The following is a 10,321-nucleotide window of genomic DNA, read 5'->3' on the forward strand; positions in this document are numbered from 1 at the left end:
CACATTATTGGGGTCCTTTGCATTACATTGTTGTATCAACATTTATACAGGCGTCTATATGCCGAAATTACATTCACCCGAAATTACATTGATATCCATTATTACATTCGTGGATTTAACTTAACAATGAGGTTTAGCCTTTAGCCTGATTCATGCCCTCTCCTCGGCGGTCCCCTCCATAGTTAAGCAAATCGTGAACTCTAGCAACTACTTCTCCTCTATTATCCACCAAATATCGTCGAACTGCACAACCTATACAAAACATTAGCCAAAAATGCTACTGCGACAACATTTTTGACCCAAAGCGCTCATTTTGCTATCATGCCACCATTTTTTTGTTTACAATAGTATATATTGTCTAAACAACTAATCTTAAGTTTAACAATTCAATATTAACACTGGTATCATATAACATATTCAACACGTAGTACCAACAATGCAAACACATGCATGTTCAATTACAAGCAGAAGAATGACAACGAACTCTCCACCACCAAGAACTATGTTGTGCAGGGCATGGGATAGTAGTCCGACCTGATATCAAGATTAGGTTTGGCAAGAAACCTATAGAACCTCCTCCCAGCTTCAAAAGTCTATGCTTCAGCATATTCTCTCCAACAAGGGCAACCGAAAAAGATTTGATCTACTTTGTTTGTGACAACAACCTTGAAGAGCGAGGTGGTTTGTTGACATGGTCAGGTAGTTGATACGTCTTCAATCTATCTTTAACTTTTTATTGTTTCGTATTATTATATTACCAATCATAGATACTTTTTATACAATTTTTTATCATTTTTAGGGACTAACCTACTGACTCAGTGGCTAGTCCCAGTTGCTATTTTCTGCTTGTTTTTAGTTTTCTAGAAAATCTATACCAAACAGAGTCCAAATGATACGAAACTTTTTGACAATTTTCCTGTACGTAAGAGACCCTAAAAGCTTCGGGAGGAGACCCGACGCGAAGCAGTGAGACGACAAGGCGACAAGGCGCACCCTAGGGGGTAAGGCGCGCCATGTTACCTTGTGGGCCCCAAGTGGCTTCATCTGACCTAATTCGACTTCTATAAATTCTAAAATATTGGGAAAACCCCAGAGATCCACCCGAAAAAATGCTTTCGCCGCAAGCTTCTATTCTTCCATGGTCCCATCTGGAGGCCTTTTCTGGTACTCTGCCAAAGTAGGAATCAATCATGGAGGGCTTCTACATCAACCTTGTTGTTCCTCCGATGATGTGTGAGTAGTTCACCACAGACCTACGGGTCCATACCTAGTAGCTAGATGGCTTCTTCTTCTCTCTGATCTTCAATGTAATGTTCTCTTGGGTGATCTATTCGATGTAATCTTCTTTTGCAATGTGTGATTGCTTGTATCTATGTTGGTATTTTCCTGAAGAGGAGAGGATGATGCAGCACAGCAATGGTATGTATATCCCTCAGTTATGAAACCAAGGTTATCAATTCAGTAGGAGGACCAGTCAACACTATGTAAACAACACCTACACACAAATAACAAATACTTGCAACCCAACGCGTAAGAGGGGTTGTCAATCCCTCGAAGGTAGTAAAGTATGATAAATTGATAGACTGATAGATGCAAATAAAATAAAGGAATAAAACTCAGCGAGATATTTTTGGGTTTTTGATAATATAGAACTGAAACAAAAGAGGCAAATAAATTAGAAACACAAATAGCAGTATAGATCTGAAAATATATGATAGAAATTAGACCCGGGGGCCATAGATTTCACTAGTGGCTTCTCTTAAGAAAATAACATACGATGGGTAAACAAATTACTGTTGGGAAATTGATAGAAGAGCAAATAATTATGGCGATATCCAAGACAATGATCATGTATATAGGCATCACGTCCAAGATTAGTAGACCGAAACGATTCTGCACCTACTACTATTACTCCACACATTGACCGCTATCCAGCATGCATCTAGTGTATTAAGTTCATGGAGAAACGGAGTAATACAATAAGAACGATGACATGATGTAGACAAGATCTATTCATGTAGGAATAGACCCCATCGTTTTATCCTTAATAGCAATGATACATGTGTGCCTCGCTACCCCTTCTGTCACTGGGTCAGGGTACCACAAGATCGAACCCATCACAAAGCATCTCTTCCCACTGCAAGATAAATCAACCAAGTTGCCAAACAAAACCGAAATATCAAAGAAGAAATACGAGGCTATAATAATCATGTATGGATAAGAATAGATCTGATCATAAACTCACAATTCATCGGATCCCAACAAACACACCACAAAAAATTATTACATCAAATAGATCTCCAAGAACATCGAGGAGAACATTGTATTGAGAATCAGAAGGAGACAAAAAGCCATCTAGCTACTGCCTACGGAACCGTACGTCTGTGGTGAACTACTCACCTATCATCGGTGGAGCACCATGATACGTCTTCGTCGAATCTATAATTTTTGATTGTTCCATGCCAATATTATACAACTTTCATATACTTTTGGCAACTTTTTATACTATTTTTAGGACTAACATATTGATCCAGTGCCTAGTGCCAATTCCTCTTTGTTGCATAATTTTTGTTTCGCAGAAAATCCATATAAAATGGAGTCCAAAGGGGATAAAAACTGACGGAGATTTTTTATGGAATATATGTAAATTTTGGGAAGTGGAATGAACGTGAGACGATGCTCGAGGGGCCCACGAGGCAGGGGGGCGCACCCCTGACCCTCGTGGACACCCCGTAAGGCGGTTGTTGCGCTTCTTTCGCCGCAAGAAAGCTAATATCCGGAGAAAAATCATGTTCAACGTTTCAATCCAATCGGAGTTACGGATCTCTGAGAATATAAGAAACTGTGATAGGACAGAATCACAAACGCAGAAAGAGAGAGAGAGAGAGAGAGAGAGAGAGAGAGAGAGAGAGAGAGAGAGAGAGAGAGAGAGAGAGAGAGATCCAATCTCGGAGGGGCTCTCGCCCCTCCCACGCCATGGAGACCATGGACCAGAGGGGAAACCCTTCTCCCACCTAGGGAAAAGGTCAAGGAAGAATAAGGAGGAGGGGGCCTTCCGTTCGCGCCGGAGTGCCACCGGGGCCATCATCATCACCGTGATCTACACCAACACCTCCACCATCTTCACCAACATCTCCATCACCTTCCCCCATCTATCTACAGCGGTCCACTCTCCCGCAACCCTCTGTACCCTCTAGTTGAACATGGTACTTTATGCTTCATATTATTATCCAATGATGTGTTTCCATCATATGATGTCTGAGTAGATTTTCGTTGTCCTATCGGTAATTGATGAATTGCTATGATTGGTTTAATTTGCTTGTGGTTATGTTGCTGTCCTTTGGTGCCCATAAAATGAGCGCGCGCATGGATCACACCATAGGGTTAGTTGTATGTTGATAGTACTATGTATTGGAGGGCAAGAGTGATAGAAGCTTCAACCTAGCATAGAAATTGATGCATACGGGATTGAAGGGGGACCAATATATCTTAATGCTATGGTTGGGTTTTACCTTAATGAACATTAGTAGTTGCGGATGCTTGCTAATAGTTCCAATCGTAAGTGCATAGAATTTCAAGTCAGGGATGACATGCTAGCAGTGGCCTCTCCCACATAAAACTTGCTATCGGTCTAGTAAAGTAGTCAATTGCTTAGGGAAAATTTCGCAACTCCTACCACCACTTTTCCACTCGCTATACTAACTTTATTGCGTATTTATCTAAACAGCCCCTAGTTTTTATTTACGTGCTCTTTATATTCTTGCAAACCTATCCAACAACACCTACAAAGCCCTTCTAGTTTCATACTTGTTTTAGGTAAAGCGAACATTAAGCGTGCGTTTTGAGGGAATATTTGTTCTACCTTTAGCTCCGTGTTGGGTTCGACACTCTTACTTATCAAAAGAGGCTACAATTGATCCCCTATACTTGTGGGTTATCAAGACCTTTTTCTAGTGCCGTTGCCAGGGAGTTATAGTGTGGGGTGAATATTCTCGTGTGTGCTTGTTTGCTTTATCACTAAGTAGTTTTTATTTTGTGCTCTTGTTTTCTATCTTTAGTTATGGGCAAGGAAATGCAAAATACCAAAAAAATAGTTGTACCTACTACACCAAAGGTTGAAGAACCATTCAAAATCAATCACACTCCTGGAGCTTTTTACTTGGATCATCTTTGATCCCTATGTGCTCGTGCTGAAACCCCAACTATCTTAGTTGAGGGAAAATCTTTAGATGAGCATGCTTGTTATGTGCGACACCGGTTATCTCAAACAGAGAAACTTTTACTGGATCAAATTCATCGTTTGCAATGCTATGCTTGGAATTTATGTGAAATATATGATTTTACTTGTTGTTCTGAAAACCCTAAGAAATAGCTTCCCTACCAATGTGAGTTCAGTGATAATGGAATCATATCTTTGTATGCTAAGGGTGTTTATAATTACTATGATGTTCAACAAATTGAAGAATTTGTTGCCTTTAAGGGTGCTTATGAAATTGCTTCTTTGATTGAGAAGTATGATGCTACTCTTTACAAATTTGAAAATTTTGCGATACTTAAATATTGATATGATAATTATGCTTCTAATGCCTATGTTAAACCATATATTGAGGACTCCTCCGCTGTCCAAGAAGAGACTAATATTTTGCAGGAGTCTATGGAAGAAGAAATTGATGAAACTGTGAGCTCATTGGATGAAAAAGATGATGTGGAGAGCGAAGAACAAAAGGAGGAAGAGCGGATTAGCTACCCGTGCCCACCTTCTAATGAGAGTAACTCTTCAACTCATACATTGTTTAATTTCCCTTCGTGCTTACCAAAGGATGATCACTATGATGATTGTTATGATCCCGTTGATTCTTTTGAAACATCCCTTTTTGATGATGCTTGCTATGCTTGTGTCCAAGATACCAATATGAATTATGCTTATGGAGATGAATTGCTATAGTTCCTTATGTTAAACATGAAATTGTTGCTATTTCACCCATGCATGACAGTCCTATTATCTTTTTGAATTCTCCCGTCTACACTATATCGGAGAAGTTTGCCCTTATTAAGGATTATATTTAGGGGTTGCGTTTCACTACTACACATGATGATTTTGATAGATATAATATGCATGTGCTTGCTGCTCCTACTTGCAATTATTATGATAGAGGAACTACATCTCCGCGTCTCCATGTTTCCAATACGATAAAATTGCAAGAAATTATTTATACTATGCATTGGCCTTTACTTGATGTGCATGAATTGTTCTTGTATGACATGCCGATGCATAGGAAGAGAGTTAGATTTCGTTGTTGCATGATATATGTTACTTTGTGCTCACTACTAAATCACAAATCATTGATAATTAAAATTGGCTTTGATATACCTTGGGATCCGGGAGGATTCATTACTTGAGCACTATATGCCTAGCTTAATGGCTTTAAAGAAAGCGTTGCCAGGGAGACAACACGGAAGTTTTTAGAGAGTCATTTATTTCTGTTGTGTGCTTTTATAAAGTTTAAAAATAAGAATAATGTGCCAAGATTTGCCTTTAGGATGTTTAGATTGCTTGTTGGTTTGTGCGGTGCATAACAGAAACTTTAGCTGTAGTGCATGATTTTACATTTTTTACTGGAACGTCAAACGGCTCTGAAACTTTTTGCACTGTGGTTCTATACAAATTGTTTATTTTCCCTAATTTTGGCAGAAGTTTTGGAGTGCCAGAAGTATGGTGAATGTTCAGATTACGACAGACTGTCCTATTTAAGACAGATTCTGTTTTTGATGCATAGTTTGCTTATTTTGATGAAACTATCAATTTCTATCACTGGATTAAGCCATGGAAAGGTTATATTACAGTAGCTACAATGCAAAAACAAAATATGAATTGGTTTGCAACAGTACTTAGAGTAGTGATTTTCTTTATTATACTAACGGATCTTACTGAGCTTTCTGTTGAGTGTTGTGTGGATGAAGTGTTCGAAGATCGAGGAGGTCTCGATGTGAGGAGAAGGAGCAGAGGCAAGAGCTCAAGCTTGGGGATGCACAAGGCACCCCAAGTAAATATTTAAGGAGACTCAAGCGTCTAAGCTTGGGGATGTCCCGGAAGGCATCCCATCTTTCTTCAACAAGTATCGGTATGTTTTTGGATTCGTTTCGTACATGCGATATGTGCAACTCTTGGAGCGCCTTTTGCATTTAGTTTTCACTTTTCTTTTATGCACCATGCTGGTATGAGATAGTACTTGGTTGATTTATAGAATGCTCATTGCACTTCACTTATATCTTTTGAGTATGGCTTTATAGAATGCTTCATGTGCTTCACTTATATCATTTGAAGTTTGGATTGTCTGTTTCTCTTCACATAGAAAACCGCCATTTGTAGAATGCTCTTTTGCTTCACTTATATTTGTTAGAACGTGGTAATATATTTTGTAGAAAGAATTAAACTCTCTTGCTTCACTTATATCTATTTAGAGAGTCTACAGGAACTGGTCATTCACATAGTTAGTCATAAAATCCTACATAAAACTTGTAGATCACTGAATATGATATGTTTGATTCCTTGCAATAGTTTTGCGATATAAAGATGGTGATATTAGAGTCATGCTAGTGGGTAGTTGTGGATTGTAGAAATACTTGTGTTGAAGTTTGTGATTCCCGTAGCATGCACGTATGGTGAACCGTTATGCAACGAAGTTGGAGCATGAGGTATTTATTGATTGTCTTTCTTATGAGTGGCAGTCGGGGACGAGCGATGGTCTTTTCTTACCAATCTATCCCCCTAGGAGCATGCGCGTAGTACTTTGTTTTGATGACTAATAGATTTTTTGCAATAAGTATGTGAGTTCATTATGACTAATGTTGAGTCCATGGATTATACGCACTCTCACCCTTCCATCATTGCTAGCCTCTTCGGTACCGTGCATTGCCCTTTCCCACCTCGAGAGTTGGTGCAAACTTCGCCGGTGCATCCAAACCCCGTGATACGATACGCTCTATCACACATAAGGCTCCTTATATCTTCCTCAAAACAGCCACCATACCTACCTACCATGGCATTTCCATAGCCATTCCGAGATATATTGCCATGCAACGTCCATCATCATCATATACATGACTTGGGCATTTATTGTCATATTGCTTTGCATGATCATAAGATAGCTAGCATGATGATTTAATGGCTTGTCCATTTTTTGATGCCATTGCTATGCTAGATCATTGCGCATCCCGGTACACCGCCGGAGGCATTCCTATAGAGTCATATCTTTGTTCTAGTATCGAGTTGAAATATTGAGTTGTAAGTAAATAAAAGTGTGGTGATCATCATTATTAGAACATTGTCCCATGATCAAAATAATAGTGGCCAAAGAAGCCCCCCAAAAAAGAGATAGAGGCCAAAGAAGCCTACCAAAAAAAGAAAAAAATAGAAAAAAAAGAAAAAAGAAGAAGAAAAAAAGAGAAAAAAGAGAAGGGACAATGTTACTATTCTTTTACCACACTTGTGCTTCAGAGTATCACCATGTTCTTCATATAGAGAGTCTCTTGAGTTATCACTTTCATATACTAGTGGGAATTTTCATTATAGAATTTGCCTTGTATATTCCGATGATGGGCTTCCTCAAATGCTCGAGGTCTTCATGAGCAAGCAAGTTGGATGCACACCCACTTAGTTTCAATTTGATCTTTCATACACTTATAGCTCTAGTGCATCCGTTGCATGGCAATCCCTACTCCTCGCATTGACATCAATTGATGGGCATCTCCATAGCCCATTTATTACTCCGACAATCCGAGTGACAAATCCTAATCTCGAAATACGCCAACCCAACATGTACCTTCAGAGACGACTGTAGAGCACCTTTATAATCACCCAGTTACGTTGTGACGTTTGGTAGCACACAAAGTGTTCCTCTGGTAAACGGGAGTTGCATAATCTCATAGTCATAGGAACATGTATAAGTCATGAACAAAAGCAATAGCAACTTACTAAACGATCGAGTGCTAAGCTAACGGAATGGGTCAAGTCAATCACATCATTCTTCTAATGATGTGATCCCGTTAATCAAATGACAACACATGTCTATGGCTAGGAAACATAACCATCTTTGATCAACGAGCTAGTCAAGTAGAGGCATACTAGTGACACTCTGTTTGTCTATGTATTCACACAAGTATTATGTTTCCGGTTAATACAATTCTGGCATGAATAATAAACATTTACCATGATATAAGGAAAGAAATAATAACTTTATTATTGCCTCTAGGGCATATTTCCTTCAGCTGCTTCCCCCTGTCTGCCGCACAGTTTGGTGGCGCGGTCATGCAGTCTGCCGCGGGGCATGAAGTGCAGAGCATGGGTGCATACAGTGCGAGCCACAAGCAATGACCACTGCAGTTCGGCGGGCGCCGCCTTGCAGTTCGGGCGGCAACAAAATCTTCTTCCATGAGGACTTGCCGCTTGCCGGCCAGCAGCTCGCGGTAGCGGCAACGCGGGCGTGCAGTTCAGTATCACTTTTTGTGTTTTGCGTTTTGAGGGTAGTCACGACAGTGGGATGCAGGTCCTTTTTTATTTATTTAAGTAGTCTGACTTTTCCTTTATGTTGTCATTCGCTTGTATTGTGTGATGGAATAATCTTCAGTGCATTGGAGTTTTGCTATCCGCTGTTCTTGCAGTTTAGTTTACCGATTTTTTTGTTGGAGATGGGGAAAACACAAAAAGAAGAAATAATGATGAAGTGAGCTGAGCGGTTCAGTTGACGATATGATGTTCTCTGGCACGCGACATGCAGTTTGCTCTGTGCCAAAACCTTCCTCGAGAGAATATTGCACTTCATCATCATCTGCTTTGCGGCAAAAACCTTCCCCGAGAGAATAGTGCACTTCATCATCATCGATGCCATCTGCTATGGCCGCTCCCGCAATTCATATGGGAGCATGGCTTTTTTTACTCGGAAGGAGCTTCTTAAGGTTGATATTTAGAAAAAATAATATAGATAACAAAAACTGATGACTAAAAATAAATTAAACGGAAGTACACTTTTTTATGTGTTGGAGTTCACTAGATGTATTTAGTATGCTTTGTGCAAATTGATGTGGTTCAGTCCAAAAAATTCTAACTTCACTTTGTAAAACGAGGAAAAAGAAAAACATTGCAAGATGTTTACTTCTTTTTAGATGAAGTTCACTAGTTTCTGCCTCGTGGTTCACTTTCGAGAGTGATGTTGTTCACTTGCGCCCAAGGTGAAAAGTATGAATTTTTTAACGAAACAACAAAATAGTAATGCGGTTCATTTTGATATATGTCGCGGTTCACTTGCCCTCGTATCTGTGGTCCACTCTCGTTGATAAAAAAGTTGCAAAAAAGACAACAAAAACTCACGCGAGAACATTATAAAAAATCATGCAGTTCTTTTAGCCGTCTCGCAGTGGGTTTTAGTTTGAAGCAATGCATATTTTCTGTCCAATGCAGTTCACTCGTCGATTTTGGTGTCGCGAAAAATAGAGTGTCCGCGTTTCGGTAAATTCAAAATTGCTCTTCAACCGTAAGGAATTAGAGAGTGTGTTCTACATGAAAAAGTTGCACCTCGTCGATATCTTTCCAATGGCGTATAATTTGAATCATTCCGATCAGCGGTTTGTAAAAAAATCATGAAAAAGGCAGTTGCCTCTTGTCGCGAGTCGCACAATTTTCAAATTAACTAAAAACAGTAAGGAATCTCAAAAACATTTCAACATATATAGCAGTCCATGTATCCAACATCTAGAAGTCCATCAATGCAATAGAAAACATAGTTCATCAACATACATATATACACATACATATATACATACATAGTTTCACGGAGTTCATCAACATACATTGTTCATCAAAACAAAATCAAAACTAAAACTAAAACTAGCAGGCCATCGATGCCAGCTTCCATGAAGTGAATCAAATTTGAAAAAAATGGGAGTAAGAAAGTTATAAGAAGAAGAAAAAGAAGATGAAGAAGAAGAAGAAGAAGAAGAAGAAGAAGAAGAAGAAGAAGAAGAAGAAGATTAGAAGAAGAAGAAAAATAGTGGGCTAGAAGAAGAAGAAGAAGTTTACCCTTTTCCTTCTTATTTTTCTTCTTTTATTCTTTCTTTTTCTTCTCTTTGTTCTTCTATTCTTCTTCTTCTCCTCTTCCTTGTTTTTCTTCTTGTTATTACTTATTTGTGTCATTTTAGAGCTAACTTAGGTAATTATGCCATTTTGGAGGAAAATAAGCGAAGTATATGACATTTATGAGCTAACCAAGGTTATTATGCCATTTTTTAAATCAACAAGCTAATAAAGCATAAATGAAGAAGAAGA

This window comes from Triticum dicoccoides, chromosome 7B (assembly GCF_002162155.2).
Source record: "Triticum dicoccoides isolate Atlit2015 ecotype Zavitan chromosome 7B, WEW_v2.0, whole genome shotgun sequence".
Classification (NCBI taxonomy): Eukaryota; Viridiplantae; Streptophyta; class Magnoliopsida; order Poales; family Poaceae; genus Triticum; species Triticum dicoccoides.